Here is a 22436-nt window from a genome sequence, read left to right as displayed (position 1 = left end):
AGGAGCTTCTGCAGATGTGAATCAGTTGCATCTGCAGATTTTAGTGCATGAGGATTAAATCCTTCGGAACAAAGCTTGCTGGCTTCATAGGTTTGCATTAGCAACATCCGCTACAATCACTGAAAGATTCTTCCCAATGAATATAGTGGGACTTGCAGGATTAGGTTGTTAGGCTTCTGGGAGTAAGTCCCAGTGAATTCAATAAAACTTACTTCTGAGTGAAGAAACAGCGTTTTTAATTAGAGAGAGAGGCTCATGACAATATTCAGAGCTTCTGGGAATGAAGTGTTTTTAGTTTTGATCTCGGCCTAGAACAGGCTGTTATGTGTGAGTTGTTTTGTGCAACCTTTGCTTACCCTTCTGATGTGTCTGTATGCCTGCCAAAAAAGAGGTGATAGATATGGGAAAGTACTTTTCTCCCTACCACACTGAAATCTGGGTCTGGGTGTTGATTTTGGAAATACGCCATTTTGGTTTTTTTCCCCCAAGGGGCATAAAACTTAAACTTATCTAGAGAGTGGTTTATTTGATTGGAACAAGATTAAGGAACAAATGTTCAGCTATGGAGCACAAAATAACAGTCCAATGCCTGGATCTAAATGGAAACATTTGTATTTCTTTAAATAGTTTTCGTCATGCTTAAAGTAGACTTCTCTCAGTGCTGCTGTTGTAGGAGGAGAGTTGTGTTAGTGCAGGGTACTGGTAGAGGATTTAAATTGGGATGAATCTGATGAAGTGAGCTGCGCTTCACAAAAGCTTTTGCTTTTTAATAAAATGTTTTTTTTATTATTTTTTTGGAAAAGTTGCTACCAGGCTCCATTCGATTTTGTACTAATATTGGAGCTCACAGCTAAATTGAGATTTACACTGAGTGCTTCCCAGGTGATGCATCTAACACTGTGCTATCTCAACATATAGGTAGGTGTGCTCTTAGAAAATCTGATAAAGGATGTGATGACACACGAGTAGGTGGAATATTGAATGTTTGCAAAATAAATTTTCAGTTTGCTGATTTGGGCTATCCGTACTTAGAAGAACAGATAGCCCAAATCAACATTCTAAAAATTAGTTTGAATTGAATGAACCCCCCCCCCCATATGATTGTCAGTGCATACACCATTCTACTTTCTGGCCAACAATTATTTATTATTCCATAGCTATTGGGCATGTTTAGAACATAATTGCTTTATACCCTTAGGGATTCCCTTTTCTTTCTATTTTTGCAGATCCTGAGGTTCCTCCAAGCCTGGTGATATTTCTCTCTTATAGATGGTGATATTCTTTTAGCTATGTAAATGTCACTCAAAGCATGTTAGTTGCACATATTGAACCAAAATGTTATCTAATCTTATTCCAGTTTGTTTTCCATTTGCTTTTATGTAGTTCCTGCTAATTAAATCCTGTGGATCAGAAAAGAGGGTTATGGGTAGAAGTTGGGCATGTCATAAATCTCCTCCTCCTCCTGCTAATGCTCTGCTCATATATTTGAGATTAGTCCCTGCTATGAAGATCTTTGGCCAGCAGGGTCTGATCTGGCACTTCAGACTACATATTACATTCTGTATCTCCTTCCACAGCTGTAATACTTGTTTATCTTAAAGATTTTCAGAGGGTAACTAATAGAAGAGGAAATACATAGAAATGTTTGTTTTTAGTGTATTGTATTCACTAAAACCAGATTCCTACTGAAGCACACATTTACCGAAACACAACATGCAATTGCTTACATATCTTTCTTGGCAGACAACATCAACAGCTTACATCACAAGTAGCTCACAACTGAAAATGTTTGCTTGAAGTTTTATCCATGGGACAAGAAAGTGCTAGATATTATGGAAATAATGATTGTATTCCCAAATTGTACTATATGCTTTGTTTGGTTTAGATGTTGTATGAATCCAGCATTGCAATTTGGAAGGTATGACTTATATATGAATCCAGCATTGCAGTTTGGAAGACATGACTTATAACTTAATGCAGTAGGTAAAACCAGAATATCAATACCACAATGGAGGAGAGGCCCACAGACTAATTAACTAGCAGATCATTTCCATTTTCTCTCTCCCCTTCCCCCCCATTCCCAGTGAATGGTAAACCCAATCTGAAGTGGATTTGACCATGAGAGGGGAGGATACTTTAACTCTTCCTCTGATATGCCTGCAGCTAACATTGCCAAGGAAAACAGATAAACTTGGCTGCAAGTGGATTCAGTGTAGTTTATGGAAATCAGTTGTATACAAACTGTGTGTTACGTCCAGAACAAATGCCTCTGGGGTGATCAAAGGGCAAAATCTTTGTGTGGCCTGGAAATAGTTTTAGTTTTAGTTTAGAAGTGTAATCTTCCTACAGGAGTTGAGCAATTGCAAAGACTTGTCTAAATGCCATGTGACAAAACCTGGAAGTGAGAATAGCCACCCACTTATTAGGAGCAGACAAACCAGATGGGCTTAAAAATAGGAAGAACCTGAAACCTAGCTCTAAGCCTTACTCAAAACCAGCAAAAGTGTCAGAGTGATGTAAGGAATGTAAACAGAGTAACTTCTCTTTCCAGTTTCCTGTTATCCTAACACATCTTCTTTACAGCTGTAGTCTTCAGCTCTTTTACTGTTCTTTCTTCCCTTTTTAGGTGCCTGATTTGATTCCACTGAAAAGATATCTTCTAATTAGTTGATGTAAGGAAAATGGATAAGAAAATCTGCTTCTCTGTGTTGAGTCTTACTGAATAGATTGGGCCATAGATTTAAAGCTGCAACCTTATGTGGCATTGAATTCTGCAGTAGTTACTTTGAAGCAGGAATGGGGTGCATGTGGCTGTTCTGAGACTGTTGAATGAGAATCATGCAATCATATCCATTATTTGCTTGTTAGATTTATATCCCACCTGTCTTCTGGAAGCTTAAGTTAGCCTGTTTTTTTCCTACAACATCCACCCTTGGCTGGGCTGTGAGAATGACTGGTTCAGAATCAAGCCATGATTGAATTTCCATGACTAAAGCTGGACTCAGTCCTGGGTCTTCCCAAGTCCAGAGATGGTTGTCTAACCTCTGCTTGAATACTTGCAATGAACACCATTGGGTAATTGTTTCTGCTGCTGAACTCCTGTTAGGAAATTTTGTCTAACATTCAGTCAGAATTTGCCTTCCTATAACTTAAGCTACAGTTCTGAGAAGCCTGAAGCAAGATGATTGTGGGTGAGGAACAGAAGTGGAATTCTACAATATAGGGAGACCAACATTGAGAGGCTATTGCAGTTCCTACCTATATCTTGATGCAGATTGCAAATGCCAAGGTAATCTGTTCTCATGATTACCAGGATCTTATTTTTGCCCTGAGCTCCTATTCTAGCCCTTTGAGCAGAGCTGGGTGGCTGAATCTGCCCCTGACTTTAATTTTCTTCAGTGCCCCGATCTACACCACATAAAGACCTTATGGTATGGTAAAAATAAGTTCCTTTATTTTATTCAATAACCAACATAAAATAATAAGACAAAAACAGTAAAGTAATGGGGCAAGCAATGAAATAACCAATACAAAGGGGAGAATACAAGATCCATTAAAAAGATGGCTCCATTCCATTGCCTACTGCTTCTTGAAATGTTGCAAACACAGATAAACAGATCCCACTGATAGAGGTGAGAGCTGTACATTCTATATCTGACTTTTCTACTTTTCATTCCAGATACATTGGACTTTAGTCTCCAACTAAGGCAAGAATCTGGCAGATACAGGCTTCAGGCCCTTGTTCAGACATGATTTGAAGTTCATGAGAGAGCATTGCCTCCTTACTGATGGGACTGTGCTGTGTCACCCTAGTGACACACATCATACGGTAATGGAAAGAATATGATTTTTTTAAAAAATTGGTGTAAACAACAATAATAAAAATGTTTCCATTGAGGCGTTCATCTTGTTTTGGGAGCATTTCATTGCAGAGTTGGGTTATCGCATCAGAAGGTTTCAGAAGTTAACAAATGAAGATAAATGTGAAATTCATGAACTTTCCATAAGGAAGATTCCCTTTGAGACTCCTCACATGATAACGATGAGTGGAAAATTAGGACATTTCCTCTCTGTGCTTGGCACCCCTTGGTGAATGGAAACTCTCACAATGTCTCATATGTTTGCCTTATCTTTTCTTTTTTATTATTATTATTATAAGCCTTTATTGCTTTATTTCAATTAACCATAATATTGAAAGTACTGTGAAAGGAAACTCTTGCCATCTTTTTATAGACTCGAGGGAAGAAAAAGCAAATACATATTCAAGAATAGAGTTCGCTAAAAATAAGAGTATAAATATATTCCTGATATAAGTCTGCCTGAACTGTGTGAACTGGGTGGATTATAAAGAATGATCTAAATACTCATCTCTCCATTTGAGTATTTTTAAATTAAAATGATACGGCAACAGCACAGCTTGTAATAAGTAACTGCAGCTTTTTTGGATTGTGAGTGTCCTCATGTTCTTCCATTGGAACGGGTTGTTGCACTTAAGCATTGTTTTAAAGTAGAAACGGGTGGGGGGGGAGTGGGGGTAGAAAAGATTACATTTTAACAAAACAAGGCACTTGCCTTTATGAGCAGCACAAGGATGAGCTGCAATCCTTTTACTCCGGGATCTCACCCCCAGGGGTATAAAGAATGGCCAAATTAAACAAAATTACATTCTATGGATATCTAAGGGCATACTCATACATCCCACTAACTGCCTTAAAGATGCTTCACTCACATTCTTTAAGGACACATCTGTACGATCCAGATTTCCTCTTATCTGCAGCCCATGGCTCAAGTTAACTCTGAATTTTTCCCATCCAATGTGGAAGAAGTGTTTCTTATTTTCTGACACAAGTCTTGCTATGCGTGTGATTTGTGTTCTTTGGAGGTGACTGAGACAGTGGTTGGAATCTGCCCAGATACTATTGGTTACTTTCAGCTGTTGTGAACATAACCCTCCTCCTCTGATGACTGCTGACTTCCTTTCTTGCCCATTTTGGTTTGGGCTACTGGACTGACCTAACACCAGGAGAAGCACCACCACTATCTCTTGAGAAAGTGAAAGAACAGGACTTCTTTAAAGCCACCTACCTGTCAGAGAGGACCTGATCTACCACATTCTCTAGAGAGCTTGATGCTGCTTTAGAGATTGGAGAAATTCTGGTTTACCTGCTGTGTTAAAATAGCCCCGAGATTGCTAGCGAAAATGGGAAATCAGAACCTTTTAAACTAGTGTTTCTCAAACTTGGTAACTTTAAGATGTGTGGACTTCACCTCCCAGAATTCCCCAGTAGCCTATGTTTTATGGAGTATTTGGTGGATGTTTGTCCCACCAGCAAGAAAATCCATCAGTCACCACCGTAAGTTACCCTTCTGTAAAATGTTAGGACAGTGCCATTCACTAGTCTTATTCCCAAGGCAGAATAGAGTCCAGCTATCTGGACTGCGAATTATGCCAGTGTATTTTTGTGCTCCCTCACAAAATGGAGGAAAGCATAGCAAACTGGCTCTCTGGATGTGCCCTAAGAGTAAATTCCATTGAACTTTGTATGGCTTACTACCTGTGTATGATTGCCTTTTGAGATGTTAAACCTGTAGGTTTTTATTGGGAGTCCATCCCACTGAATTCAGTGTTGTTTATTTCTAAATAGGCATGCATGATGTTCTTCTATTAATAGTGAAGCATGTCTAAGATTTCTAACTTTTGAGTTTCTCAGAATGTTTCATCATCTAAAAGCTTGCATGTTCTTTTGTATCATTTTGATCAGTTTGTAGAGATACATGTTTTATTTAAATTATTTAAGGGTTTATCTTTTTTAATGCCTGCTTTGATATTTTCCCTCCACAGAAAGGATAGCACATAGCTACATATTAGCAGTGTGTGTGTTTAAAAATAACCTAAATCACATGCACTCTAGACTTACCTCAGATCACCCTCTACTGGTTGCACTTGCAAAAATGCATATGTATTGAAACACTATCATACACATATAATCTGTTCCTTAAATTGATTTAAACTGGTTCAATAGTCATTTCATTCCTTTTTCACAGGAAATTGTGGGCATTTTTACCCTATGTGTTAAGCACATCAACAAACCTATAGTTCTCAGGATTTTTTATTGGAATTGGTGATTGTAATACAAGAGTATGTATAAAATGGGTGAAGGCTTTATGTAAAGATCAACACATACTTGGCCCAGATAAGCAGATAAGGTGCTGCTTAGGCATATTAAGCCATTAGTCTTACCTAGATCAACGTTGCCTCTGTTTGCTACATGAACATGGAGCTCATGTAGGTTCAGTGCAGTTGAAGAGCTCTGGCTTAGGGAAGGCTGCTCTGTACTAACTGGGAGAAGATCTCCAGTATTTCAGATTGGGGCCAATCCCAGTTATCCTGGGAGAAGCCATGTGTTGAATTTATATTACTTGTATGAGCTCAATGACAGCATCAACTCATTGGCACAACTATAGCTGCCTCCAAAGATGTTTCCATGACCTGCAACATGTAATAAAGCAGATGAATGGGTTATCAGTAGAAACAATGAGTGTCAATGGCCAATTATCTCTAAGCCCTTGATAATGCTTTTATTGACTTAGTTCAGATGATAGAACTAAGCCTCAGGATCCTGTGTGGCTTTAACCAATATCCTCTTGTTTTTTCAGCCTCCATCATCTGGGAGAGAAGGTAACCTATAACTGCTACAAAACTAGCCTTGTTCCTTTTTTCTAGTCAACCAGAAAAATAGATTTTACCTGCTGCATTTCTGGACCCACCTAAGGACAGCTCAAAGCATTTTGTTACCTGGAATGAAATACATGAATATGATTTCCCCAATTCCACTGGGCTAGAATCCAGTGTCCTTCTACACTGGTGACAGGACAAGATTTTTCCTCTTGAAGAGCTTCTGGCTAGCTTGTGCTGTGGGTCAGGCTATGGAACAAACACCTCTGTCCTCTGATGAGTGGATCAGCTAGGTGGCTTCCAAGACTGGCCTCTCCATGCTACCCATTACTTACTACCCAATAAGTAGAGTCAGCACTTAGAGTAGCCCCCACCCAATCCTTTCTCCATCAGAGGATATCATTTAATTTGAGGGATAATCATTGGTTCTGGTGAGTGACCCTGCCACACATCTAGATGAGCGATCAAGCAGGAGAGAGACTTTATTAAACTCCTGTTGAAATGGAATATAAGCACTCTAGGTTGTTGTGGATTTGTTGTAAAGATTAGCTTCTGTCTTTTTCCACTAGTGGAAGGAACATTGACGTCAAAAATAGCCTGAATTACTGATGGATACTGCCTTTGAGATCCAGGCTGGAGATTATAAAATTCTTCTGTTGATTGGGTAAGACCTGAAAATGATCTGATTCTAGCCCTTAAATATTAGCTGTTCCTGTTTTCTTGACTCCCTTGTGTTGGCCTCTGTTCCCGATAATTCCAGGAATTAACTTGGGAAGGAAAAGCTAGAAGTAGAGAGAGTGGGATTTAATGTGGAAGTTGACACTGCAAGTGATGCTTTTCTTGAGGCAATGAAGTCTAGGCCTCGTTCTTTGTTTCAAAGATTTTATTGCTACAGAAGCAGTTTTTTCCCCCCAGGGAACTGTTGTTTGCTTATATGAAAATATAAAAAGAGTTGGAAGGTACCCAGAAGGTCATCAAGTCTAACCCCCTGCACACTGTAGTATTCACTACACCATCCCTGATAGAAAACCTCCAGTGAAGGGGAGGAAACCACTCTCTGTGGTAATCTATTCCACTGGTTGACATCTCTTACTTTGGAGCTCTTCCTAGTAACAAATCTGTATCTACATCCTTGAAGTTTCATCCCATTAGTTCTAGTCTTACCCTCTGGAGCAAGTGAGAATAAGTCCGAACCCTCACCCAATGTGACAGCATATTTGAAGATAGCTATCATGTCCCCTCTCAGCCTTCTCTTCTGTGCTACTGTGATGTAAAGAGTAAAAAAGTGATGCTTCTGTATTACAGCCTTTTAATACAGCTGAAATATTTGCTTTTCCACACTTAGCTACAAGCTGAAATGAAACAGAGGCAAAACACAATATATCAGTGTATATTCACCAGTGTTTCTCCCCCATGGCTGAGATCCTTCTGTAGAAACACTTCTCTCAAATTCTCTTCAACAAAACATTTTGTTTTGTTATCCCCTAATGCTAATTAAAAACCTTCTGTTGCAGTTGCAAACCATTGATCAAGGCTGAGATGTTCGTATTGAATAGCTGGTCACTGAGGTGGCCTTTGAAGGACCTCTATCAGTTCTCTTCTCATAGATGGAGGAGAAAAGACTTTGATTTCTGATATTCTTTATGCTAAGAAAATTTTGTTTTGGGCAAACAAATCTCACAGTAAATAAACAGTTTTGGTTAAAGAGAATTTCTAGCTTTAATCGAGGAGAGTTTTGGGAGAAGTTAAATGATGCTAGGTCTTTTCTATACAAATGTATTCAGTAAATAGTAATTCTGATCAAATTTAGCTGAGCTGTGAGCCAAAACAATTAAATGGGTGTGTGTCCTTTATTCTTATTCAGAGACCAAGAGAAAACGATACACGAAAAAAGAAGACTTCATTGCTTGTTGATATCAAAGCTGTTCTTGTGTTATTTGTACAGTATATGAAACTTTTTGACTCCTATTCATGTTTTGATTTCTCTCATTGTCATTTATGCAAACATTTGTATTGGTTTATAGAGCTCCAAAAATAACGTTTAGATAACTCAAAAAAATAGATAGTGTGCCTGTATGTTCATATGAAGAAGTTAAGATTGTACCCTTGTTTGTTCTAGTGGAAGTGTTAAAATAATGAGGATTTATGCAACAGTTGATTGTTTGGTTTATTTCCTCACTCTCCCTTGATTCTGCCATTTTGTGACATTTGGCTTGGTTTGTTTTAATATTTTGCAGACAAAAACTTTAATAAAATAAGGGTGCATATGAGAACAGCTTGTTTCCTAAGCATGCTGGGTACTGTTCCGGATTGTTATGTAATGGCTAGCCTTGTTCCCTCTCCTCTGCCTTCAAAAGGGGAATTGAAACAAGGTCCATGAAAGCATTTTGTATTTTAAAGGACAGGACATTCTCTTCTGATTTACACCTTTTGTCAATAGAGGAAACAAACTAGCTCAGTGGGAACAAGTATATTTTTAACCACTGAGTTTTCTTAACAAACATTCAGAGTAGTGTAAATATCATCTGGGAAGGCTATGAGAAAGGCCTTCTCTTGTTGAAGGCTGAATTAGAGTATGCAAGGAAGACCACAGTGATTCAGGTTAAACCAGTTTTGTAGCTGAGAATCTGCTGTGGGCTGGGCTTCCAACAGTGGAGGGAATTGCTTGCATTTTACCAGATTGCCCAATTCCCCCACCAAGCAATTCCAGATACAAGGAAAGCTAGGGAACATAATCAGGTGGTATACCAGGAAAGGAGAGTTAGCTTGTGTAGTTGAAATTGGGTTGATAAGAAATAACTTGTATTGTGGTTTCCTTGTGACCAGTTCAATTTGTATCTATCATGCCACTGAAAAGGTTAGCAAAAATATGCTGAGGCCTAATGCAAGTGTCTTTTTATGATGGAAGAGGGGATACCTGGTTAGTTGACATTCCACACTGCAGCACTTCAAGTCTCACTTGTCCTACTTAATAGCTGATTTCTTACGCATTTCTCTCATTTCTCTATCTCTATCTCTGTCTCCTATTGTAGTGATCTCTTGGGTCTGCCTTAATCTATGGTCAGTGGACTGGATAACCTAAACTTTAGGGAATCTCCACATGGATGGCACACAGTAGTACTACCAGTCAGAAGCCTTACATGCTTGAACACTGCTGATCCATGTAAACTTTCATTAGATTTTACCAGCAGTAGATTGTAAGATCGGAAGTTAATTAATCGTTGGTTGATTTGGCTGAAAAAAAGCTTCATCAAGAACCATTCATATTCACATCTTTGTAACTGGAATAAGTTCCTTTTGAGAAGCCTTTCTCTTATGTTCTGTGCCAGAATCTGTGAAAGAACTTCCTTCTGTCTTTTGAAAAAATAGCATCTCGAGCTTGTTTCTTAGGATGTGAGGGTTGCATCATTTTTTTCCTGGAGTACAGCATCATATCAATGGAGGTTCTCTTCTACATAGCACTTCCACGTGGTTACTCTAGGCCAGTTTTTCTCAACCTTGGCAACTTGAAGATGTGTGGACTTCAACTGGCTGAGGAATTCTGGGAGTTGAAGTCCACACATCTTCAAGCTGCAAAGGTTGAGAAACACTGCTCTAGATAATAGAGGAAGATGATTGTTTCCAAAACAGTATTGCTGAGTAGCAGAAAGTACTCTGTCCACAGATGTTGAAGTAGTTTGTGGACTTCCTATGCCATTGTGGGAGCCCGCAGATTCAGAAGACTTCTAGACCAATTAGAATTTGGTGTTTTCATTGAGTCCTTGCTATGTTGGAGGACTTGGAATATATAAGGGGGAACTCGGGTATGTGTAGTGCTGCTCTGCATGCCTAAATATCCAAGGCAGATCTTGATTTTTGTTTTATTTGAAATTATTTGTACTCCAACTGACTTATGATACTGGCTGGGATTGACTCCAGAAGCATTGCATCTTCTCCTTACACTTTTTAGGCTGTCTTTTGCTTTTGTTCCTCTATTTGCATTTGCCACAAACACTTTGTTCCACCCTTTCTTGTTCAGCAACCTGGCCTGCCCTCCCTCCCCCACCGTCCCCAAAAAAGCAATAGAACAATTTTGGCATCTGCAAATGTCAAGCCAGGCAGCATCAGTGATGTAATAGTGAGCTGGAAAGGGCCAACATTTGAACAGAATGGAACTGAAAAGAGCAGAAATTTCCTTGAATCCTGCAGATTGAACAGCCCTATATCTATCTAATTTCCTTAAATATTAGCAAGTAATATTTTTCAGGGCAGTTAAGTTCTGGATAATTAGGTGTTACATGATGAGTGTCAGTCATCTTTTGAGACTCATGAATTACAGAAGTGATATATCATCTGTTAGCCTCTCTCCTCACTGGTCTTGTTTGAAGTTTCTAATAGACTCTTATCTTGCAACTGAGAAGGGCAAAATGAGTGGGTTTTATCCACCATTTCCAGCGTTTCATGGTAACTGGTGTCCAAGATTAAATTATGTTAATATAATATGCCACAGAAAGAACACAGGATATCTAGGAATTTGTAAAACCTACCATTCTGGGAATGGAACATCCTAAAGACCTCCAATATACTCTGTTCCTGCTTTGGACAATGCTAATCTGAGGATCTGAGGATGGTTTAGCAGTTTCCTGAATTGGAAGTAGTTCCTGGTGTTATCACTTCTACTTTAGAGGATTAACCTCTGTAAAATCACCAGACCACCCCTGGAGCAGATCCATTGGAGGGCTGACATGTTTGGAAGTTCTGTTCAACATTCCATTCCAGAAATGTTATATTTTGTACATACCTAGTGACACCTCTGTTATGGGTATTAGTGTTTATATATTACTAGCAAAATACACTTAATTGAGGTAGTGTATCGGATGAGAGATCATGTGTTTCAAGCATTCTTGGCAGGAGTGGCATGCTCATTTGAGTCACTGAATTACCCATTAAATCTTACTAATGAAGGACTATTAAGTGTCAAGGGTGGAAGGAGAAGGCAGAGACTGCCTTTATTTCATCTATGCCCCCAGATGACATACTTTGTCATTTATCTATGTAGGAATACATTTCAAAACTGTCTTTGCCAAAGCATTTGAGATAGTTTACTGCAGGAGTGAGTAATCTCCAGCCGTGGTTGGTATATCCAGAACACTCCTGGAAAGAATTCAGCTACATTTTCCAGTTTGTATTTTGATTTGGTGCCAGTTTGGTGTAGTAGTTAAGGCACTGGGCTAGAAACTGGGAGACTGTGAGTTCTAGTCTCAGGCACAAAGCCAACTGGTGACAAGAGGAGAACACAAGGGCCTTCAAGCTGCTGAGAGATTGAAGAATATTAACAGGATCACATTCCCAACATAAATAATCTATCAGAGAGATCAATCCTGGTTCTAAACCCAGAGAGAGAAGGATCCAGGCAATCTGTTTCATCTAAGAGTGGTTGATCTTGCAAAATCAGATAGATCAGACAATATGCCCCAGAGATCCCAAGAAGCAACTCTAAGCATGCAAAGACTCTCAAGACTTTCTGCACCAAGACTTTCTGCTAAATTTTACAGATGAAAGTCTGACATCTGGGATAAATGTAAAATGCTACAAGAGGCAGATCCACATTATGTATTTTAAATATAGGGTTTTCATATATCATGATTGAATAAGCAAGCAAACAACTAAATGGAAGTGAAGTCCTGTTTAATTCAGGTGACACTCTCTCACACACACACACACACACAACAATCTTGACTTCAGAGGAGTCAAGGGTAAATAAGGACAAATTCTGAGGAGGATTGCAATCATTTACAATCTCAAAAGGCAACAGTGAAAACAAAGCTGCTCTTGAGAATTACTCCTTGTCCTCCACTGCTCTAACACATTGATGCTTGAATAGATTAGCAACTGTGTTCAGATAAATTATGTTCATGAATAACAATGTAATTGCCAACCTGTCTGATGATTATAACTGTCTGCTAGTCTTCGTGGGAGACTGATTTGATTCCCCATTGAATTTAGTATGTTCCTCTGAGTTACCTTGCCAATTCTTTCCTATTTTGAAGAAGTGTTTCTATTGCAGCTAGGAGAATATTAGACAGTAAAAAATTATAAGGATGCTCAATCAAAATCTTTCCATTAAGTCTCTATTTTTTTAATGGACTAGATAAATATAAGGAGTCCTTCCAGCCAAAGAACTCACTTGGCCTATGGGTAGCATGGTGGAACCCACACTCCAAAAAGTGGGTAGGACCAGTAAGAACTAAATTTCCTTTGAATGTATTTCAGTTGGCATAAAAAGAATTATCCAGTGATGTCTAGTTAATAAAGTAATTCTCTGTGTATTTAATCTTTCCCCATCAAGCTTAAATAAAGAAAAGATTGTCTTATATGAACTGTTACGTAGTTCCATTTCCCACTCCTGTAAAACAATATCATGATTAGTTAGGGGTTTGTTTGTTTTTTTAAGTTGGTGGGCATTTTTGAACTTGTGAGAACATGGCCTTTTACAATAAGGCTGGCATGGTGGCCAGAAAGAAAACACCAATTAAACAGAAGGAAGGTAGACTGGTAACCTAGGGCACTCTGCCACCCACAGAATACTCTCTCTTGACAAGTGAGTGCCTTTCCAAACCAGGCACTGGACTGCAACTGCCCATCCTTTTCATTTTATAAAAGTATCTCGGGGGGCTCTGTAAGGCCCAGAAATATTCTTCTAAACTGAGACGGTGCTTTGATTTTTTTTAGGATTAAAATATTCTTTTAAAATAATGGAGAAGCACTAAGAAAACAGTTTGCAGGCACAATGTTGCTTCCCTAGAGTAAATTATTTCTGGCTCAGGTACTCTGAGCAATGTGCCCATATAATCCATTCCACAGAGTGTGAGGGAGGAAGAGAGACATGGAACTGACCACAGAAGTATAAGAAACAGACTCTGCATTGTTTGAAAAGAAGATATGTTTATTCTGGTTAATCTGTTCATATACGGTCACACAGGGTCAACCTGTTACGGCATATCTTTTCAGGTATCAGTGGCACAGTTGGAGGCCTGTGAGGCCTGTCTAAAACTGGAAGCCAGTTTCTGCTCTCTTGCTGTGCTACTTCCTTGCCCAAGAGAATAAGGAACATCTACACTAAAGCAAAAATTGTCAGCCTGTGTCTTGAAACACCTGTGGAATAAGCACATAATAATGAATGGTCCCCATTTTCTAGGCAGAAAGCCAAGAAGTCTTGGATTCTGGGTTCTTGAAGCCTGTAGGATAGCCTATAGAATAAACACAAAATACTGTTACTTCTTGTAATTGCTGAACCAAATGTAAGCTCAGTTTTTAGCAGTGAGCAACACAATAATAGGACATGACTAAACCATAGGGATTAATGTTCCAAATTATGAGCAACATCTCCAACAGCTGGATGATTGGAATCAAACGTTAAACATCCCTTGAAGTATCCAATATACGTGGGGGAAAAATGGTTGTATTAACCTTCCTTTAAGTTCACAGAAGATGACTTTCACATTCTTTAATATCATCCCCCATTGCTATATAATGACAGGACATATCAACCCAAATGATGAAAAAATGCTTTTGTCCTTGCTGAGAAGATATGTTACTACCTTGTAAAAGAAAAGTAGTATAAATATCTTATTCTCTGAAAAAAATAAAGATTCCCATGACACACGCATAGAGTTTTCTTGGCAACAGTATGGGAGTGGTTTTCCTTTGCCTTCTTCTGGAATATATCTATCTATTTGTTTCTTTAACTTTGTTTTCTTCAAAATATCCCACCAAGTACTAAACGGGTCTGACCATGGTGTCGCTCTTACCCTCTAGTTTTATACTAATTTACTCTATTACTGTGCTACCAAACCTGAAGCTATATTTCTTTAACAGCTCTAGAGCATGGGGACATTTGATGAGAGTTTCCCACTGTGACCAGCTGTTGCTTAAATCAAACCAGGTTCCCTCAGCCAGCTATTACTTCAGAAAAACCACCCATATTGTAGCTAATTCCATGAATGGTGCTTTGTTTAGTTTGGCTTTAGTTTCAACTTAAAAATGGGCTAAATCCAGTTCATCAAATGAAGCTGATTGCAATCTAAACTATGTATCAGAATAAATCTGTTAGATGTTAAGGTTTCATGTATTTGTTGTTTTTGGTTCAGCAGGCACATGCAACTACCTTTCTGGAAATTGTTAGTTTAGAAATAATAGCACTACATAAAGCTGCAGCAAGAGAAGGTGACCCTATACTCTAGGTTACTTTGGACTGCAGCATCCTTCAGCCAGCATGGAAATTGGCAAGGATAATGGTATTTGAGGGCCAATAATCTAGAAGACATAATGCTTTCTCAGTGTATGTTAATAACTGCTGATTGACTTTTCCCCCTTATACCTACAAGCATGATAATCTTTCTTCAATGGCTGTCAATGGCTTCTTGAAGTAACTGCAGTGGATTAAAATGGCTTTGAATAACCACTCTTTTTTTCTGATTTGAACTTTGATTGGTTCCTCTGCGTGACTAATAAATAGATACTATTATTACTTAAGAACTTTCCAGTGTTCATTCTTGTTCTAAAGGAAATGATACATTCTAGCACTGCCTTGAGAAAATCCTTACTGTATTGCAAGTGGGAAACATAAGACAATATATTTGAATTAGGGAAAACTAATTTTGGAGGTGTAAAAGTAATTCATGTTGCATAATCAATTTTTCTAAGTCCCAAGTACACCTCAATACTTAAGGAAAGTTAGATACCCAGGGTAGTATAACTTCAAAACACTGTGATCTATTATAAACAGCTGAATGGAACGTTATGTTGGATATCAATCAAGTAAACGATTCCATTGTCTTATTTATTTTAGGGCTGCATTCACATATTACACTAAGCCAGGATTTTTTAAACTGTGGTTTGTTAAACCGTAGTCATTGGGATCATGTATAATGTAAAGCAAGCAAAGCACATTATGGCTTAGTCTTAATGTGTGAGCTAGACCTACATGTAATTGTGTCAAATTGAAGTTTTTGTTTTAAATTGGGTTAATTCTGAAACTAATTGAAGTTATGCTGTTTCTGGTTTTGGAAACTGCATTTGATCATGATGCATTAAATGTGGCCAAATAATGAGTCAAAGGGCAGATTTAATGTATGTGAGATTAAATACTTCCTGTTTGTGATTTTATGGTTTTACCTTAGTAATCCAGATGTAAATGATTGCCAGATCCAAGGATAATCTCTTTCCCTGTAACTGCCAAGCACTGTACAAAATTTACTGTTATCCATTACAAGTGAGATTTAATTCTTATTTGGGGCTGAACCCAACTGGATTTCATAGTGATTTCACAGATCAACACATATGTCATGGTTTATAGTATTATCTTTAGGGATAGATATATGTAAACAATATTTTTTTTTTTAATAGGAAATGGGTACATTGTGGTGAAAGTTGTATTTGCTTGAACCCTCCTTCAGATGGGTTAAAAAAGGCTGGGAATTCTGGGAATTATAGTCCAATTACATCTAGAGGAGGCCAGCTTGAGCAGGGCTCTTCCTCTGGAATCAGTGTGGCCAAGGATAATTTAAACAATCAAAGAATCAAGTGGTATCATAGAACATGCCATAATATGTATGAAAGGTATATCTGGTTGTCTTTAGGAGACAAACCACAAAGAAATAATTATAGCTACTCAGGGATAATTCAAATATGTAATTCCCTACCAACAGCCTGAAATGGTAGAGTTACTTGCCAAAGCTTTCTTACTAGATTCTGCAGGTTTTATCTTCTTTGATCGACAGCAACTTCGTGTGTTATAGAATCACTTCACACAAATTTCTAACACCCCTAGATTCCCCCTATAACTCACCCTGCCAGTCATGACTATTTCACTAACTATCCCACCCAACCCCTAACAACAACCATATGTCCCATAGCCTAATTCTCCAATAACAATGACTTGTTTGATTACCTGGAACAATCAGCTCACAAGTTGGCAGAATGGTACAGATTCCTAAGCCTTTTGGATGACACAAGCACAGCAGCTTTTAATCATAAGTTACCTTCTCTTACAGTCATTTAAATTGATACGTGATGACATTTATGTAATCCTTTATGCCATCTGTTTTTTCCACAATACCATTCATGGGTTGCATTCCAGTGGAAGCAAGAAGGAATTATTTTCAGTGGAGTCTGAATGTATCTGCAATTGTGAGAAAAATATTTATTTTGTTGCTCTTCTCTATGCTCTTTCTAGTTCCTAAGCATCCTTCTTGTATTGTGCCAATCAAAACTGGACACAGTATTTTTGTGTAGTTCGACTATTGCAGTGCAGTAGAACTATAACTTCCTGTGATATTATCATGATACCTCTGTTGTTGCAGCCCCAAATTACATTGGCTCTTTTGGCTTTATTTTTATCTGTATAGATGCAACATGTAGACTTTGCATGAACATTCCAAAAACATTAGGAATCTCCAGTGCTCTTTCTTTGAGTGCACTGCCCTGGGGCCTCTTTGATTTGGGACATTGGAGAACATTCTATGCAACTAAGTTTTCTTTCTACCCCTGCAGCATAAAGAAAGCTCCATTCTTGGGTCATTCTGATCAGTGAAAAGCATCCATGTGTCATGCAAGGTCTACCATGAAGAGAATGCTTGTGACCAAATTGATGAATGACCACCTATTTAGGTTGCTAAAGCAGTTGATTTCCTGAATCAGCAATGGATTAGATAACCTTTAAAGTCATTCCTAACTCTTTGAATCTATGAATGGATTATGGGAAAATGCATTGCACAACACATTGCACTTTATTGGAGTAAATCTTTCATAAACACTTTATGGCTGCAAGTCACTTGCTTGGATGAGTGAGCCATCGCTATCAGATATCACAAATACTTCCTCCATTCCAATGGAAGCAAGAAGGAATTATTTTCAGTGAAGTCTGTTCACACATTCATGTCTGAGTAATCAATAACAAGGTCCATAATTTCTCCTCAAATAATCTAAAGAACACAGGACAATGATGTTTGCTTTTGATGTCATTTTGCTCATGACAATATTTCCAGCCAAATTCATTGGCAATGCAGCACCTGGCCAGGTTTCTTCAGGCTTGGAAACTGAGCAGGAACAGTTCTGATTAGTACTTGAACGGAGATTGTAGGCTAGACCAGGTAGTTGAAAATATATTGAGGAGGAAGCCAATGGTTCCAGTTACCTCTTACTCATATTTGCTTGTTTGTTACTTTGATAGACTGCCAGAATGCCAAAGGATTCCCAGCAGTTCATAAATTTAAAATACACAAAAACAATACATAAAAATAATACACAATACAAGTAATACACAACAATCCAAATAAAGAAATATAAACTGCAAATTATGTTAACAACCAATTTATCAACCCAGACAAGATGGTATCACAGCCCAAATGCCCTCTGTTTGAACCTGCAGAAAGCAGTCAAAGTGGGAGGCCATTCCGAAGGACCAGCACTACCATTGAAAAGTCTTGGCTCCCTGCCCCCCCCACCCCCAAGTAGCACCTTCTCTCAGCTAGATTGAATGGGCTAAGCCAAAAAGCAATGGGAGATGCAATCCTGAAGATAACTTGGGGACAAGCCATGTAGGGCTTTGTAGGTCAGCACCAACACTTTAAATTCTACCTGAAAGCCCACCGTTAACCAATGCAGAGCCCACAGCACTGGCATAATGTGTTCCTCCAATAAACACCAGTTAGTATATGTGCTGCTACGTTCTAAACCATCTGCAGCCTCCAAGTGGTCTTTAAAGGCAGCCCCATGTAGATGCATTGCAAAGGTTAAAGCAGGCGGTGATGAGGGCATGAGTCACTGTAGCAAGATCCTCCTACCTGAGATAGGGCTGCAACTGGCACACTAGCCAAAGCTGGGAAAAGCTTCCCAGACTACTGCCTCCACTGCTGTTGCAGCAGGAACTGTGAGTCCAGGAGGACCCCCAAGTAATAGGCCTGCTTCTTCAGGGGCAATGACACCCTAACAAGAAAGACCCCTGTAGCAGACAGGGAACCCAATGGGCAAACAGGAACTCCTTACTATGATTCAGTTTGATGTTCTCTCCCATCCAGACTCTCACAGCCTCCAGGCACTGGGACAGGACTTAACAGCATCTCTACTCTGGCATGGGGTAATGATGTAAAGCTGAGTATCCTCAGCACACTGATGTTGCTGAACCTCAAACCCCATTGGAACCTCTTGCAGTGGCTTCATGTAGATGTTAAATAAGAGTAGGGAGAGGACTGACCTTGCAGCAGCCTACAAAGGAGTAGCCATCAGCCTGATCTCTACTTTTACACTGACTGAAACCAACCATTAAGGACGGAGCTAAACCACTGCAACACACCGTCTCCAGCCCTAATCTCCACAGGCAGTGTAGAAGGATAACATATTTAGTGTACTGAAAGCTGAGAAGTCTGAAAGGACCGGGATGGGCTCCCTGCTCCCATTTAGGTCCCCACAAAGGGACCTAAATTGTCCTCTCCATCCTATGTCCAGGCCTTAACCCTGACTGAAGAGAGTCCAGATAACCCACTTCCTCTAGGGTCCTATGTACTTGACTCCTCACCACCATCTCAACGTTCCCTTTTTAGAGCAGGGTGGAGACCGGGCAATAACACCTCTGGATCCAGAGAGGGTCTTTCAAGGAAGGGAAAATCTTTCTAATCTTTGGGTTACTTGCTCTCCTAATTGGAATGGTTTGTTTCTTATCTCCCTCTTTTCTTTAGCTGCCTGACTCACTTTAAAATTTGTTTCTTTCTTCCCTTACTCTTAAGAATTATTTCTGACTCTCTCTATCCTTTTAGATTGCTTTCCTATGTTAACCATTTCCTCCAAGCTTTGTCTCTCTGGATCAAGCCTATCTGCATCCCTAGGTTTGTTCTTGCCCTTTGCTCTGTGTTTTTCTTGCTTCTCAGTCTCCATGTTTGCACCCACAACTCCATGCCTTTTATACCTTTTCCAAACTCCTAAGTTTCATTTCTTCCTCCCACCTCGGGGTGAATTCTCCGCTCCTTTTGGAAGGTCCCCAATTCCAATTTCCTTGCAGGCTCCATTTTATCCACTAAGAAGCCACTCATCTTGTGATCTAACTACAGTTATCTTATTTCTGTACTGTTTACCTTTATAACTGAGGCCTCTTTTCTACATCCTGCTAATTTAAGGACCCTGGATACTCAAGTTATTCCCTACCACCTAAGTTAGTTCCTTGCTTCTCATGGCAAAGCCCTACCAGTCTCCACCAGTTTCATGCATTTCGCCAACTTCACTGAAGCCTCCTGCATTATAGTGAAATCACCACTTTAACACCAGAACAGTTGGTTTCCTCAGGTAAAGAGGCAGAAATTTGCAGAACAAAGAGGTTGCTGGGACATGTTTGTTGCATTATTAGCTTACAACCTAATGCAATCTGGCCCTGCATAGCTCTTCAAGGGAAAGGCATTTACTGTGTTGCATGAACTCACAGTACTGGGTCAGTTACAATTCACTGTTTTGTGTAAACTCAGAGTTCATTCAGGAAGCAGGTATAGTATGTTGTGCCAACTCAACTGAAGAGTAAACAGACCATGTCCTTTTTTGTGCTTAGTATTAGTCTCTGAACAAAAGTTTTATTTACCCATTGCTTAAATATTTTCCAGGAATTTTATTTTATTTTTATTTTATTTTATTTATACTATAAGGGGCCAGCAAACATATTGCTGTAAATGCCTCTAAGTATCTAGCAGCAGCTACACATTTTTTGATGGAAAACAGTGTGTTTCAAATGTTAATGATAGATCTGTTTCAGTTCAGCATTAATATTTTATTGATTCCTTGGTTTACTTTCTTTTATAAAGATCAGTAGGTCATATCTACTAGAAAACAAGACACCCGTGATAGCTGTTCATAATGTATATGCTGCCAGTGATGTGACCACAGCATGTTCATGCGTAATCATAATCATCATTTTTATTCTATTCATTTTACTGTATCTGTGAGTCTGGAGCTTGGCTCTCAACATTACCTCTTTATAATACAGCCATGGATTGAACTAGTGGTGTTGCTTCTGCTGCTTTGGCAATCTGTCACTGGGATGAAAAACAGCAGGTTTTTCACTGGGATGAAAAACCCAATCTAGATCCAGTTATCTTTCTGGATCAAGTAGAGCATGCATAAATGGCAATTCAATGGCACTTAGAGAGTCAGGAAATTAAGCTTCCACATCTGACTGGTGAGTTTCTCCCAGGTCACTGGCTGGCTGCTGTTAGAAGCAGACTGTGGGGCCAGATGGATTGTAGCCCGATCCAGCAAGGCAAGTTTTTTCATTCCTTAAAAATGGTTTATATAAAACATGTGTTATTTTCAGATAAACAAAGAATAGGATACACATATTAGATAATTACCTAAATCATAACAAAGAAACATTCAGCAACGTTAAATGGAAAGAACAGAAAGGAATGGAAATGCTGCATTAAGTTAAAGGTAGTGTATCTTTCTCTATTTTTCTCATGTTCAGGCTGTGACTAACATTACATAAGTGTCCTGAAAGCAGGAAACATGGCTGCAAGCTTGCAGACATGCAAACAATGGAAAGTTGTGTGTATGCATGTGGGTAATGGGGCATGTGAAAGAAGGCATGGCTGGCAGAAAAAAGGGGAAGGAACATTCCAGATTGCAACATTCTGTGACCTTCCAGATGTTGCTGAACTATAATTTTCAGCATCCCTCACTGTTGGCTGGGGCTTCTTGGATTTGTAGTTCAGCTATATCTGATGTCCTGCAAGTTTTCACTTTTTGTATCATGGCTTATATCATAGCTTGTATCATAGAGCAGCTTAATCTCTTAATCTCTTGGCTGATTTTGTGTCATATAAACAAAAGGCTTCTAGTCAATCTTCTCAGGGAACATAAAATGTTACACTTCCATGCAAAGCTATCGTGTTCTTCAGTGATCTGAAGCCCATTAGCGGAGAAAAATGTGTATGTGAGCATAGAGCGCATTGCACCCTCCAAGCATCTTTCTGTAAGCATATATAAAATGCTTGAAAGTTACATTGATCATATTGGTGAAATTGTAAGCGGTCTACTTCCCTTAGGGTATGTTACTCATTCTTAGCTAATTTAGAAGCTGCATCTAAACATTGCTCTGCTTTAGAATTTCAGTTGAAATCCAGTTAAACAATAAGGTTTCTGGAATTGCTGGCAATTTTCATCATAACTAGGGAAACTAATTCTGAACTCACAATACTAAAGACACTTAATGCAACAGCTAAATATTAAAAGCATGCTTTTAATTCCATGTGTGTAAATATGATGGAAATTGTAATTCAGCCAATACATCTGAAGATCCCAGGCTGGAAAAGGCTTCTATCTGAGTTCTATAATGACCTTCAGGTTTAATTTCTACAAAGACTCCTGTTCTTCACTGAACTATTTTCTCTTCACTTGAAAATTTCCCTGTGGAATAAAGAATGGTTATTACATGTTTGATCCTACTGGCCTGATGACCCTGCTGTTGTCAGACAGCTACCAATCTCACTGCCACCGTACCTATATGGAAGAACTTTGCAATCTTGGCCTCTCTCCTGAATATTTAGGCCAATTAACCCTGGAGAAGTCCAAATCAATAGTAAAAGAAAGACTTAGGGACACTGATTGCCAAAACAGTGTCACCAGTGCTCCTGAACTCTGTTGCCAAATGTTAGATAGCCACAAACCCTTTACTGTGGGGTACCTATACAATTTAACCCTAAGCAAATATAGATGGGCCTTTTCCAGAGCCCACTTTGATGCC

The 22436-nt window shown here is 39.0% G+C and overlaps 1 long non-coding RNA gene across 8 annotated transcripts in view; it reads left to right on the top strand.

Annotated features, from left to right (window-relative positions):
• LOC112541052 (uncharacterized) overlaps window positions 1-22436 on the top strand; it is a 42746-nt gene that overhangs the window by 335 nt on the left and 19975 nt on the right. For 2 of the 8 annotated variants that reach the window (XR_015798336.1, XR_015798340.1), the window contains exons 2-5: window positions 1227-2672; window positions 3680-3829; window positions 6658-6679; window positions 7246-7340. This is a non-coding gene — a long non-coding RNA (uncharacterized LOC112541052). The remainder of the gene's footprint in view (window positions 1-1226; window positions 2673-3679; window positions 3830-6657; window positions 6680-7245; window positions 7341-22436) is intronic. The other 6 variants (XR_015798342.1, XR_015798341.1, XR_015798337.1 and 3 more) reach the window with 6 other exon arrangements.

This window comes from Python bivittatus, unplaced genomic scaffold, assembly GCF_059951505.1.
Source record: "Python bivittatus isolate LINGU-HERP-01145 unplaced genomic scaffold, Pbiv_v1 ctg000700_np1212, whole genome shotgun sequence".
In the NCBI taxonomy this organism is placed as follows: Eukaryota; Metazoa; Chordata; class Lepidosauria; order Squamata; family Pythonidae; genus Python; species Python bivittatus.
This window is presented reverse-complemented; position numbering and strand designations above follow the sequence as displayed.